Genomic DNA, 14,017 nt, shown 5'->3' on the forward strand with positions numbered 1-14,017 from the left:
TAAATTCCTTGGGCCAAAAACCTTTGTGCCAAAGGTAATCAGGCAGATTGGTACCCGAGCTTCCGAAACTCGGGTACCAATCTGCCTTACAAACTTTGAAACCAAAATCCGCACGCCAATAAAACCAATCGCCCAATCGAAATAAGGCAGATTGGTACTCGCGTTTCTGTAACTCAGGTACCAATCTGCCTGGCCAAATTTTTTTTAAATTCGTTGGACTAAAAAACTTTGTGCCAAAGGTAATCAGGCAGATTGGTACCCGAGTTTCTGAAACTCGGGTACCTATCTGCCTTCACAGCTCAGGTACCCAGCTGGCCTGAAAATTTTCCTAGGCAAAAAAAACCTGAGCCAAAAAATTCCCTGTATGCCAATTTCTGGATAATGCACAAGATCTCACATTTGCTTAAAATGGAATCATACGACAAAACATGTCACATAGGAACTCTCTTTTTTGCTCAGGTATAGGAAACTCCATGTAATTCCTTATTTAAATACTTCAAAAGCCGTGTTCTTACAATTTCCACAGTTGCAAAAAATACATTACATTGCATTTTATATTGTGTTTATGTACAAGACGCACATGGCACATACACATGAAAAATATTAAGAGGAAGACTCAGGACCCCAAAAAGAAGACCAAAAATTAAGATCACTGAGATGTTAAGGCAAACCCAAAATAAGTTGGTGTTGTTTGGTAGAGTATATCCTCCTCCCCCCCCCCCCCCCCTCGCCGGAGAGCCAAACGTCACGATCGCCACGACCCAGACCCAGCTCGCCGGAGAGCCCAGCTTCACGATCGCCACGACCCAGACCCAGCTCGCCGGAGAGCCCAGATCGAAACGGAGAGCCCAGCTCGCCGGCGAACCCATCTTCACGATCGCCACGACCCACCGATGTTCGAACCAGAGCCGGCGACCCACGAACCCAAAGCCCAAACCGATGTTCGACCCAGACCCATCTCAGTTTTGTTTTTTAAACTCGCCGGAATCAATTTGTTGCTGTTGTTGTTGTTGTTGTTGTGTTGCCGGAATCAAATTTTGTTGTTGTTGTTGTTGTTGCTGTGTTGTTGTTGTTGTGTTGCCGGAATCAATTTTTTTTTGTTGTTGTTGTTGTTGCTGTTGTTGTTATTGTGTTGCCGGAATCGATTTTTTTTTGTTGTTGTTGTTGTTGTTGTGTTGTTGTGGTGGCCGGAATCAATTTTTTGTTGTTGTTGTTGTTGTGTTGTTGTTGCCGGAAAATAGCATTTTCCTAACGGAACCAAACACATGAAATTATTTTTCATAACAATTTTCATAATACAACCAAACACTTAAAAATATTTTCCTTTTCCGGAAAATAGCATTTCCGGAAAATAGGTATTTTCCGAAAAATATTTTACGGGAACCAAACGGACCCCAAGTTACAGTTCAAATGAAAAAGATTCAAAAGCACTACCAAGCATCCAATCCAACTACTTTAGCAATAAACAATTCCAAATCAAATTAGAAAATTTCTTAGACCAAGTTACAGTTCAAATGAAAAAGATTCAAAAGCACTACCAAGCATCCAATCCAACTACTTTAGCAATAAACAATTCCAAAGTACAATCAATGAGATTCAACATACAGAATAACTCCAAGGGACCATAAATCAGCTGTGTGGTTGTAAGGCTGTTCCCGTACCAGTTCCGGAGCCATATACAGTGGAGTGCCTGTATTAGAACACCTTAATTCCTCAAGGATATCATAGCATCTCAATAAAAGTTCACAAAATAGGAAGGTAACCAGAAATTTAATGCAAAGATTGGACAAACCTTTTATGGATCTCAAAACAACAGTATTCGTGGACATTGCACGTGCAAACCCAAAATCACAACTGGGGGGCTTTGACTTATAAAATTGTAAAACCACAAACGGGAACAGAATAATTATAAATAACCCCATAATTGGAAAGGTAAACAATGCCAAATTATAATTATGAATTAAAAGCTTAGATTTTGCCAACTATCCTACCCTTTATGTTATAAAAAATTATATATATTTTTCAAGGACAAATTATGAAACATTCATAGTTCACTGAGAAACAATTTAATTAATTATCTTTTCTATTATTTAAAATAGTACTATTCAAATGATTATTTTCAGATTTACATTGAGTGTAAATTAAGATAAATGCAACATACCAGCAAAGTAATCTGAATAGGCAGCGAAACTGTATCGGTTTTCTTCTTCCTAGCAAAACTGACCCAGCCTACTCCATGATTACAAATTTCTCCACCAACGCAATGAGCAAAATGACCCAGATGGGCAAAACCTAACACAAACTCCCAGCCACAAAACTGAACTATCACCCAAGACCTTACCCACGCCGACAAATGAAAATACAATAAGTAAATAAACAGAAACCCAAAACAAATCATTGAAAATACCATGAAAAAAGATGCACAAACAAATCAAACAAAACCCACAAACAATTTTAACAATATATTCCCCTGAACAAAACAGTAAATTTTCAGTAAATTTTCACTGAACAAAACAAAGCTACTTGTTTATGAGGTGAATTAGTAATTGTCTACTTGAGCCAACTACATTTGGGCAAGGGGCACTACTGAGTTATAGCTATAGTTACTGGTCCTTAAGCCCAATTTGCAATTTTATCTAGATCCTATTACTTACATGTTAGACAACACAAGCCCAAAAGAGTTTGGAAGGACAACACAAGCCCAATGTGCATCCAATAATTTGACCAATAAATCTATTGTCGTGAGTCTCCAAATGTCAGTGAACAGAATGATTTAAATGTCATATTCTTCACAAAAGCAAAAGAAGTTAAAGCAAGTTACATAATAGACCCTTTGGATCCCCAATAAGTCTCCTTTATGGTCTTATTGTAAGAACCAGTCTTGAAGGGCCAGTTTGACGGATTCTTTGATAAATCTCAGGATTCAGGTCTTACTTATTGCCATTACATTTATTCAGCCTTAAGATCCTCCTAAAACAAATTCTTTTCCTCTGATTTGAAAGACATTTTGCAGGGGGATAATCAATGAATTTAAATTTACATTTGCTATTGAGTCAGTATTCATATCCTAACCACTTTCATTGTTCAAGTAGAACTCACCATCTTATAAAAGTAGTTTATTCTAGGTCCACCTAATGGTCTTCTTTTCTTTTCTTTTGTACATTTTAATTTTCCCATCATTAGATTTCACCATGCCATAAAGGAGATATTTTGATGTATCATTTTGGATTCTACTGTTTACAGCTAGTAATGGGCATATTTTTAAATTTTAAGGAATTAGTCCTATCTGCAATAAACAGAGCCCACAACTATAGTCTTCATATCAGCCCTTATCTAAAGTGACATGGTATTGTGTAGGACCAAATTGCTGTCAGGTTCTTCCCCCATATGGATAGAATAATTTTCTTCGAAGATGATTTTGAATAGAGAATATATATATATATATATATATAAAACTTTGCTTACCTGTGTCCTTGTAGCTTTATTCCCCTTGATTTTTAAAAAGCATAAAGCTGGCATTATTATTGACTGGATCAAAGACACATCCATCCATTAAAACATGTTATGTCATGTTGGCTGGCATAAATCAACATTTCAGAAACAATGCAGGCTATACACCACAAACCAAGTGAATTTGTGTTTTGCAAGTGCAGAAATATGTATATCAAACTACAATGGCTTATGAAAATTAATGATCTTTTACGTCATGTTGCCCTCCAGAATCTTTGTTAAATAAAGTCAAACAAAATTCCTTTTCTTTAAGTAAAAGTTTCTTGACAAGAGTTTTGTGAAGAATCATCATTAAAATATTTAGAATGTTATAAAAAAATGATTGTATGGAATTCTTACATGAAATTGATGTGGACTACAACTATGTATATATTGAACAAAGTGAAAGCTTACCACCATTATACTGAAGAGAGAACCAATTAAAGCCATAAGAAGACCTGCAACCATTAAAAAAAAGAAAAAAGAGACTATTAAGTAATTGAGCCCAAAGCCCGTGTCTGATTGAATGTGTTTCCTTTTGATCAATGCAACACAAAATAAGGGTGCTTCATACCCCTTTTCCAGCCCAAATGCAACTGGATGAGAGTCAACTTGAAGTAGACTAAAATAAAGAATAGAATGCAAGCAATCAATCAAATTAGAAAATTTCTTAGACCAAGTTACAGTTCAAATGAAAAAGATTCAAAAGCACTACCAAGCATCCAATCCAACTACTTTAGCAATAAACAATTCCAAAGTACAATCAATGAGATTCAACATACAGAGTAACTCCAAGGGACCATAAATCAGCTGTGTGGTTTTAAGGCTGTTCCCGTACCAGTTCTGGAGCCATATACAGTGGAGTGCCTGTATTAGAACACCTTAATTCCTCAAGGATATCATAGCATCTCAATAAAAATTCACAAAATAGGAAGGTAACCAGAAATTTAATTCAAAGATTGGACAAACCTTTTATGGATCTCAAAACAACAGTATTCGTGGACATTGCACGTGCAAACCCAAAATTGCAACTGGGGGGCTTTGACTTATAAAATTGTAAAACCACAAACGGGGACAGAATAATTATAAATAACCCCATAATTTGAAAGGTAAACAATGCCAAATTATAATTACGAATTAAAAACTTAGATTTTGCCAACTATCCTACCCTTTATGTTATAAAAAATTATATATATTTTTCAAGGACAAATTATGAAACATTCATAGTTCACTGAGAAATAATTTAATTAATTATCTTTTCTATTATTTAAAATAGTACTATTCAATTGATTATTTTCAGATTCACATTAATGATTGAGGGTAAATTAAGATAAATGCAACATACCAGCAAAGTAATCTGAATAGGCAGCAAAACTGTATCGGTTTTCGTCTTCCTAGCAAAACTGACCCAGCCTACTCCATGATTACAAATTTCTCCACCAGCGCAATGAGCAAAATGACCCAAATGGGCAAAACCTCACACAAACTCCCAGCCACAAAATTGAACTATCACCCAAGACCTTACCCACGCCGACAAATGAAAATACAATAGGTAAATAAACACAAACCCAAAACAAATCATTGAAAATACCTTGAAAAAAGATGCACAAACAAACCAAACAAAACCCACAAACAATTTTAACAATATATTCCCCAGGCCTAAAACTATTTCTATATGCCCTGTAGTAAGAAAAATCTTCAGGTTTATTTAATGCCTGCAATTCAACAGAAATGGACAAGTTTATTTAATGCTTGCAATTCAACAAAAATGGACAAGTTGTGCAACTGAACAATAACTTACATAAGTTATTCTTGTCCATCGAAAATCATTCCCGTTTTCTTCTCCTCACTGGTTGCTTGACTGGTCTCACCTTGCCTTAAAAGAACACAAGCAAATATTAATATGCAAATCATTTATCTATTATATGTAATCGGAATTGAATCGAAGTATCATACCATGTCCAGTCCCACAATCAGGAGGATGTGTCCGTGTCCGTTGCGGCCTTCGCGACCGATCCTAAATGTGTGAAGCCTCTGGTGGGGCAGTGGGTATCTGTGTCTGGATGAACTCGGTATGCACAAACTCAGGGGGGACAGCACTAGGGGTGGGTCGCCTAGGGGTGGGCATGAATCTCATCTCATCTCTACCATGTACATCTGCGGGGGCAGTGTCGGTAGTCACTGGGGGAGACATACGGGCGGTGGGCAATGGAGATGTAGTAGGGGATATGGGTGGGCAAGTATCATCGCTCCTCATGGATGGGGACCGAGATGTGTCCCCATGGGCAAATGTATGGGATGGACCCGCATCATTGTGTGCCATGGAGCCCATGTCATAACCAATGTCCAAACACATCTCATCTGTTGTCTGACTTGCTTCCTCCATGGTGTGGTCATGCACGGGTGTGTGACGCTGACCAGATGTGGGCACGGGTGTTTGACGCCGACTAGGTGTGGGCACGGGTGTCTGATGCCGACTAGATGTGGGCACGGGTGTCTGACGCTGACTAGATGTGGGACGCTGACTAGATTGACGGCCTCCTTGCCGTTGACGTCTACCTGCTTGCCGACCACGCCCTACAGCCGGTTCATTTGTGTTGCCCACAGTGTGTGCATCGTCCAATGTCAACCGACCGAGCTCTTCAACAGCTCGCAAGGCATTAATACAATCATTGTAGATCTCAGACCCTGGTTCGCACTTCTCCATAATCCTCAACTGTGATTCAACCTGTCACAAGTATACAAGAATAGTGTTAGTAGGTTGAACTAAACTATGCGAAGCGAGGTACATTTATAACAGAACAATGTTTATAAACTTACCAAAGTGTCCCAGTAAGAGGTCTCTCTCGTAATATGGCGAACAGTGCGAGGACGAAACCACACCATATAATCGTCATTGTAGCTCATCTCCCCATGAAAGGGCGGTGCATCGGCAATTGTGGCATGCGCCGCCCATTTAGCAATATGAGTTCTATGTTCAACCGCCCAGTTTTTTTCATGCTTGCCCTGAAGTGTTATCTTGTGAAGTTCAGTTGAAGTATCGACATTGATCGGTATGTCTTGCTTCATCCCAAACTGTCGAAGAACACGTTCTGGGTGATGGCCTTCGACCACCCAAAAATGTATGAGCGGCACGATAGACCTCCATATGCGTTGGCCTGCCGTACAATATGCGGGCAGGGAACCCAAATAATTTCTGTATGGCTCCCAGAAAATCTGCAATGATTCAACAGATGCAAACAACCATATTAACAATATAATTAGAAAAAATGTGTAACGGATGTGAACAATACATAGCAACAATGTTTAACTCTGAAATAAAAAATGTTTATTGACATAGAGCTCCGAAGCAACAAATCCTTTCACCACCATTTGTTCAACAACTTCCCACATCATCTTCACTTCGGTGCCACCCGATAACTGTAGTGACTTGTAGACAACCTGGGTGCCTACAACCAGTTGAGGTGCTCGATACACGATGGAAATGTTATGCCTAGACTGGTCTAACCCCATCGCCTTCAATATTCTTCGTTTCAAATTCATAAGGCCTATCCCACGCTTCACCTTAACACATTTTTGCTTTTGGTTTGAGCCTTGGTATGACAACCCATTTAACTCATGATAATACGTCTCTCCATCATAGTACACATAGAAAAAGTGAAAATCCATCACCGACCTGTTATTAACAATATTAAAAGTTGTCATAATCTAAAAATAGTTACATAAATTTGACGTATGATAAAAACACTTTCTATTCAAACTCAACCTCCTTGACTATGTGTATAGACATATAAATAATTGAATCTCGATCATAATGTGCACTTAACCATATATATATATTATACACATATAAAATAATAAAATGTCAACCATTTCGACTTTATTTTATTAAGCCAATTTCTTTGTTGAGAAATGAATTCATATTATATGCAAGTTTCATTTGGCGTATGATAAAAACACTTTCTATGCAAGTTTCATATGTAAGGTAAGTATGAAACCGTATATGCCCCACTTGATAGACAGAAAAACCAAATTTACGTAATTTTATAAGTTTATACTAATTGCATATTATTATTTTGTTTTTTACTTTATCTACAAAAATAGTTAATGTTATTAGAATTTTATTAGAATTTTTTTTTTCTGTTTACCTTGAACGAGTAAATTGCTAATATGATTTATGTTTTCATTTCTTTCTTTATGTTAGCAAAGCTAGAAAATATTTCTTGTCAATTTTTAACTATTAATGCTATATATAGCTTTCACATTATACTTGCCTCTCACCGTAGATTTACAAGTTGAAGATTCAAAACCATCTGGATGTGTGACTAGGTGGTAATAATAAAAAGATGGTTTCAGTTGACATTTCTTATATTTGTAATTAAATTTAATACTGGTTTTGAGATGAAAATGACCAAATTCTGACACAGTTAAATTTCCACTATATATTACAACCATGTATGTTGTATCAGCAGTTAAACTCATGCATACAAATTCTCAAACGAACACAATCTAAACTAAGCATTGAAGTCATTTTAAACCCATGCATAAAAATCTAAAAAAGCATCTACTAGTTACCTCTATCTACTGGTCACAAGAGAGTTTGACCCAACGGTGAAATGGATAGCACGTTCGTTGATGGAGACTGACACAGCTCAAAGACCAGAAGGTGACCAAACAGTTTATGCTGAAAAGCTCTGACTCGCACATGGAGTTGGAGAGCTATGTACTGAAAATAGATTAATGCTGACGGGAAGACATATAGTTAAAAGGTACTCGTGCTCAAAGAACTCGAGTACCATTAACTATGCATTTACTCCAACGGTTGGAACGTTTGTGAGTTGGTAGGTAATAAGTGTGGCAATAAGTACTCGAGTTTCAAGAACACGAGTACCGTTTTAAAGGTACCCAAGTTCTTTAAAGGTTGTTTTAATATTTTTGCTGATTTTTTTTTTTTATGGTACCCGAGCCCAGTAACCTCGAGTACTGTTACAGTACCCACTGAGCTCGGGTATGGTCGGTGTCTTTTAAAAAGTCATATTTTTCAAAATTGGTACCCGAGTCCAGTGAACTCGAGTACTGTTTGGAGTACCCGAGCCCAGTGAACTCGGGTATGGCTCGGTGTCTCTTTTAAAAGTCCAGATTTTTTAAAAAATGGTACCCGAGCCCACCGAACTCGAGTACTGTTTGAAGTACCCGAGTCCACTGAGCTCGAGTATGGGGCTCTTTTAAAAAGGCCAGATTTTTTAAAAATTGGTACCCGAGCCCAATGAACTCGAGTACTGTTTGAAGTACCCGAGCCCACTGAACTCGGGTATGGAGCTCTTCTAAAAAAGCCTAGATTTTTAAAAATTGGTACCCGAGTCCAGTGAGCTCGAGTACTGTTTTAAGTACCCGAGCCCACTGAGCTCGGGTATGGCTCGGTGTCTCCTTTAGAAGTCCAGATTTTTTAAAAAATGGTACCCGAGTCCAGTGAACTCGAGTACTGTTTGAAGTACCCGAGCCCACTGAACTCAGGTATGGCTCAGTGTTGTTTTAAAAAAGAGTCCACATTTTTTTATAAAAAAATTAAAATCTTAGCAGATGAGTCCAGTTTATTTTAACATTTGAACCTATACAATTTATCATTTTTACCTAGTTCAATGATATTATTTTTACTATATGGAAGAAGATTGAAGTATGTATTTCCTCCGTTTCTTTTTATTATTGGACAATATTGAAAAATAGAACTAAAAAGTATTGAAAAATAAAAATACCCAACAGAGTATGTCCATTACAACTAAAAATACCCAACATTCCATGCGCACACAGTCCAAATGAATAGTCGGATATTCTTTACTTGTATTTTATCAGTCTGCCACCAAAAATCCAAACAACCATCAAATCAGTGGAATTTTTGTAAAAAACTCAATCAGACTGTGTAGCATTAGAATTAGTTCTAACTACAACCAAATAAAAGTGCCACAAGCCAGCAATCTAAAGATGAATGAAGCAAATATCTGAAATAAGTTGCTACTCAATTCTAGCCTACGTCATGTAATCTTTATCCAGCCTATGGGTTTTATTTAAAAAGATAAAAGATTCTTCAATGGTGCTCAATCTGTACAATAACTCCAGTGAAATGTAATCACTCTTCCTTTGCATTTTTCGTCATCATCTTTTTTGCCAACAACGCTAACCTAGGTCTCCAACCTGTACCCAAAAGAAAATTAATTAAAAAGGTAAAAATGTGAATAAAAAGAAGTAATCCTCAAGTTCAGAGTAAGTTTATAATAAAAAGTCCACACATTTCAACCTATATACAATTTTATCATTTTAATTAGAATATTAGAACACCTGGCACTTCCTGCAAACAGAGCAACTTAGTATTAATAATAGCATTCACTAAGCACAAAATAATTACGCTTCAAACTTAAATGCCAAAAATCTTTCTACTACATATATTGACAACAATTTTGGACAAGTGCATACCTCGCCTGCCAAAGGAGCATCCCAAAGCAAATTTGAACGATGCGCATCCTGCCTCGTCAAGACATCTCGTATAGAGGGTCCCACTCTAGGTGGGTCCATATCTGGCATAAATTAAAGGTAATTATGGCCCATTAGGTCAAATACAAAGCATATTTGTTTGAAAATACAAAGACTAGCTCTACTTATTCTTAGGATACAAGCTAAATACACATCCACTGAACTCAAATTATCTTCTTTATCATTTCAAGTATTAATGTGTACCAAAGAACCTTATGCTCATGATATCTTTCAAAAAGGTCCACATCCACCACAATTTCAAGATTTCTAATACCTTTTTATTTGTCAATACTCACTAGCGGTTGTTATGTATCTAGCTTCAAAAAGGAAGACTCTGTTGTTTCAACCTAGTCATTGTCACCAACCTTGAGGTATAATATAAACATGACAACCACAATTTTGAGTCATATCCATTACAATTTATAATCTTCAATCTTTGTTTTTTTAATGGTTCTAAGTAGGACTAGAGAGATATGTTTAATGTGGTCCACTTAAGGTTTTTATTATCATAATTATTATTTTATTTATTTAATATTATAGTTGTTGACAAATAAATATAAATATCCATAGAAACACTTATCCAGTGAAGACTCATTTGAAAATAACTAGCTATAACAATCATAACTATGAGGTATGTACCACTTTTTTTTTTCTTTTTCTTTTTAAACTTCTCTCAAACCCTACATATGAGACCCCATTTCGAAAATCATGGATTTTTTTTACATGAGTAATAATAATTCATCATTAAGCAAAATTTAGACTAAATAGCATTTCTTCACCATAACCACAAAATGGAGGGTGAAACACTAGAATACCAACCAATAACTAAGTCCTAGTCTCAATTTTTTTGGGGTCTCAGAGTAAATAGCATTTCTTCACCATTAGCTCATTAGCTCATTCTATTCTATGTACTTTGTTGAGACCCCAATAAATTTGAGAGTAAATAGCTCATTAGCTCATTAGCACACCATTAGCATTTCTTCACCATTAGCTCATTCTTCACCAAAGTACTCAAATTTAGACTAAATAGCATTTCTTCACCATTAGCTCATTCTATTCTATGCATTAGCACAAATTTATTGGGGTCATAATCTCTGTTTTTTTTCCTCAATATTTCTAATTTTCAATCCATTAAAATTTCAAATGAAATTCGTAACCCTAAAACTAAAAAACTTACCTTAGTGCGAGACGGTGAGAGAGCTGAGTGAGAGGTCGCCGACGAGCGCCTTCCGCCGCCGATGGAGTGAGGGTTTGGGGTTTTTAAGTTTGGGTGTGACAGAGAGTGAGAGTCTTCTGCCGTAGAGTTCGGTCGCCGTAGAGTCTCCTGCCGCCGACGAGAGTCTCCTGCTGCATCGGGTTTTCTGCCGCTGCCGGTGTGAGGGTTTGGGCTTTGTGTGAATGTGTGAAGGAGAGGGAGAGGGCGTTCTGGTGTTCTGGTCTGAGAGTGAGAAGTGAGTTGGAAATGGGTTTAGGTATTAGGAATGAGCTTAAGTGGGTAATTTTTTTAAACAGTACTCGAGCTTAGAAAGCTCGAGTACTGTCTAAATTTTTTTTAAACAGTACTCGAGCTTCCAAAACTCGAGTACTGTATTGAATTTTTTAAATCCAATTGCTACCAGCAATTGGCGCGAATACAGATTGATACCCGAGTTCAGTGAACTCGGGTATCTCATTGAACAGTACTCGAGCTCAGGAAGCTCGAGTACTGTTTGGAATCTTTAAATCACTAAACTCGGGTATCTCATTGAACAGTACTCGAGCTCAGGAAGCTCCAGTACTGTTTGGAATCTTTAAATCAGCTGCCATGTCAGCGTGCCACGGTGGAAGTAAAAAAATATAGTACTCGAGTTCAGAAAACTCGAGTACTTAAAAAGATGGTACATCCCCAATTATTTCCGAAACAGTGTTTTTGGGCCAAATATTTCTGAAATTGATGGTAATGGGCCATTTTGGCCATAGTTCTAGTGTGCTTATACTAACACATTTGGCAAGATGAGGTTCATGTTTATACGGTGAATATGATAATGAGGCTAATAATCTAGTAGATTGGCCAATGCTTTGGTATAATGCCACTGAAAGAATTTTCTTGAATGTTCCTTGCGAAAGAGATGTTTAAGCAAGCAATCAGGATCAATATAAGTTGCAAGGCGCACCAAAGAACAGCTATTGAGAAACCTATAAGTCAGTGGAAGCAATAATAAAGAATGGCAACTAGATTTTTGAGTGTCTTTTTACCATTAAGCCTGTCCAACTCACAAAATAAACCAATAATAAAAAGAGCATATTTTGACACTCCGGCCTTGGGTGAAACAGTAGGAAGATATTCAAGCATTTCTCTTTGATCTTGAATACATGCAAACATGCCCATGATGGGAAGATTAAGCACCCTTGGTTCAGGGGGACTCATAGCAAGACTGCCTGATAATACAAGACCTTACTGGGGTTGGTTATAACACAGATTATAGAGCATTCCCTTGACAAGGGAGCTCCAACTATATTCACTGGAAACATTATATTAAAAGTGAATAGACCCCAGATGGTTTAGATGAAGGCGTAGTGTAATTCGTTTGTCAACATATATAAGCTTATGTGGCTTTTTGCTGGAAAGTGGACAGAGTATATTTGTGCTTTGAAAAAGGAAGGAAAAAAAAAATTAAGGTAAATGAAAAGGCTGTACTTAAACAAAAAAAAACTAAAAGCTAAATGTAAAAGCTAGTAGAAAATGGACATGTATCTACACAGTTTTTCCCATTTCCCAAATGAGTATGATATTGAAGGAGTTCAAATTATGGCAGTGGGGGAGAGTTGATTTACAAATACTGATACAACAAAAGAAAATGACTAGATTCAGCAAAAGGAATTTAAAATTTTAAATACCACAAGCCTAGGGTTGATTCAGAAACTCAAGCTAGGTAATTCATAAATGGTGCCTAAAGACCTTTGTTTTTTCTTTTTTTGGACAAAGGAGATCAAAATTTCTGATATACATAGTAATGAAGTAAAAATCAGCCTCAATTTTTGAGTTAATGCTAATATATAAAACTCTGTATCAGTCAACTGCAACTTTTGTCATGGTAACATCCCTAGTTTCAACTACAAAAATTGCACAACATCCTTCAAAAGACATTAAAAATTTAAATAAATAGTATCCATTCTGCTAATTGGAACCCTTGTATCAGGCAAAGATGTAAATAAAAAAAGTTTATGATATTGAACCCTGTATCAGCCAAATGTACAACAGTGCATATATTAGTTGTCACGAGACATCCCCAAGATCAACTTCACAAGAACGTAAAAAAGGCTTTTGAATGTTAAGCAATAAAGTGAGTGCATCACACAATTCACTCAAGTAAATGAAACTATAAGAACCAATGGAGTTATATGAAAAATCCATATTTATATCTGTACTATCACCATGAATTCAGGACTGCAAAGATGTAATAATTATATATTGTTCTACTTTAAATGTGTAAGAGAATTAGTTTGACTAACAGATAGACTACATGGCTCTAACTGCATCGAATTCTTCCTCAAAACTTACAAAGATTCATATCTTGGATTCAAAGAAGTCATACTTTGAGAAACATGCTTAATCATAAGCACAAAATTGATTGAATTAGATAAAAATAATAATGTAATCTAGTTCTAGTGTACAAGGCAAAAGAAAGCTGTGCTCCAATACCCTCAAACTACAACAACAAAACAGCAAATGAAAAGTTATAAGACCACATGAAAATCTGATTCACTGGATCAAAGGAAGCAACTACACCCAACAGATTTTTGCATGTATCCTCAAAAACAACAAGAACAATCAAATGGACATAATGGGGTATTTCCACTTCCAGCATCAGACTTATCGATACCCAATTCCTTTTTTGTGTAAACAGTAAATGGCGTAGCATATCTAGTTTTCTAACAGCCCAATGCTTAAACTTAAATTGCACGATGAACTCCTCAAATGAACTACTACAAGAAAGAAGACCAATTTGACAGTTTAACCTGG

The 14,017-nt window shown here is 36.6% G+C and overlaps 1 non-coding gene across 1 annotated transcript; it reads right to left on the reverse strand.

The window, feature by feature from the left end:
- Positions 1–1,491: 1,491 nt before the first annotated feature.
- On the reverse strand, positions 1,492–2,722 carry LOC112039492 (uncharacterized). The gene is made up of 3 exons (XR_010626546.1): positions 2,162–2,722; positions 1,793–1,868; positions 1,492–1,690 (listed from the first exon to the last, which is right to left on the reverse strand). It is a non-coding gene; the product is annotated as an uncharacterized LOC112039492 (transcript).
- Between the last annotated feature and the right edge of the window lie 11,295 nt (positions 2,723–14,017).

Source organism: Quercus suber, unplaced genomic scaffold, assembly GCF_002906115.3.
Source record: "Quercus suber isolate HL8 unplaced genomic scaffold, Cork oak 2.0 scaffold_792, whole genome shotgun sequence".
In the NCBI taxonomy this organism is placed as follows: domain Eukaryota; kingdom Viridiplantae; phylum Streptophyta; class Magnoliopsida; order Fagales; family Fagaceae; genus Quercus; species Quercus suber.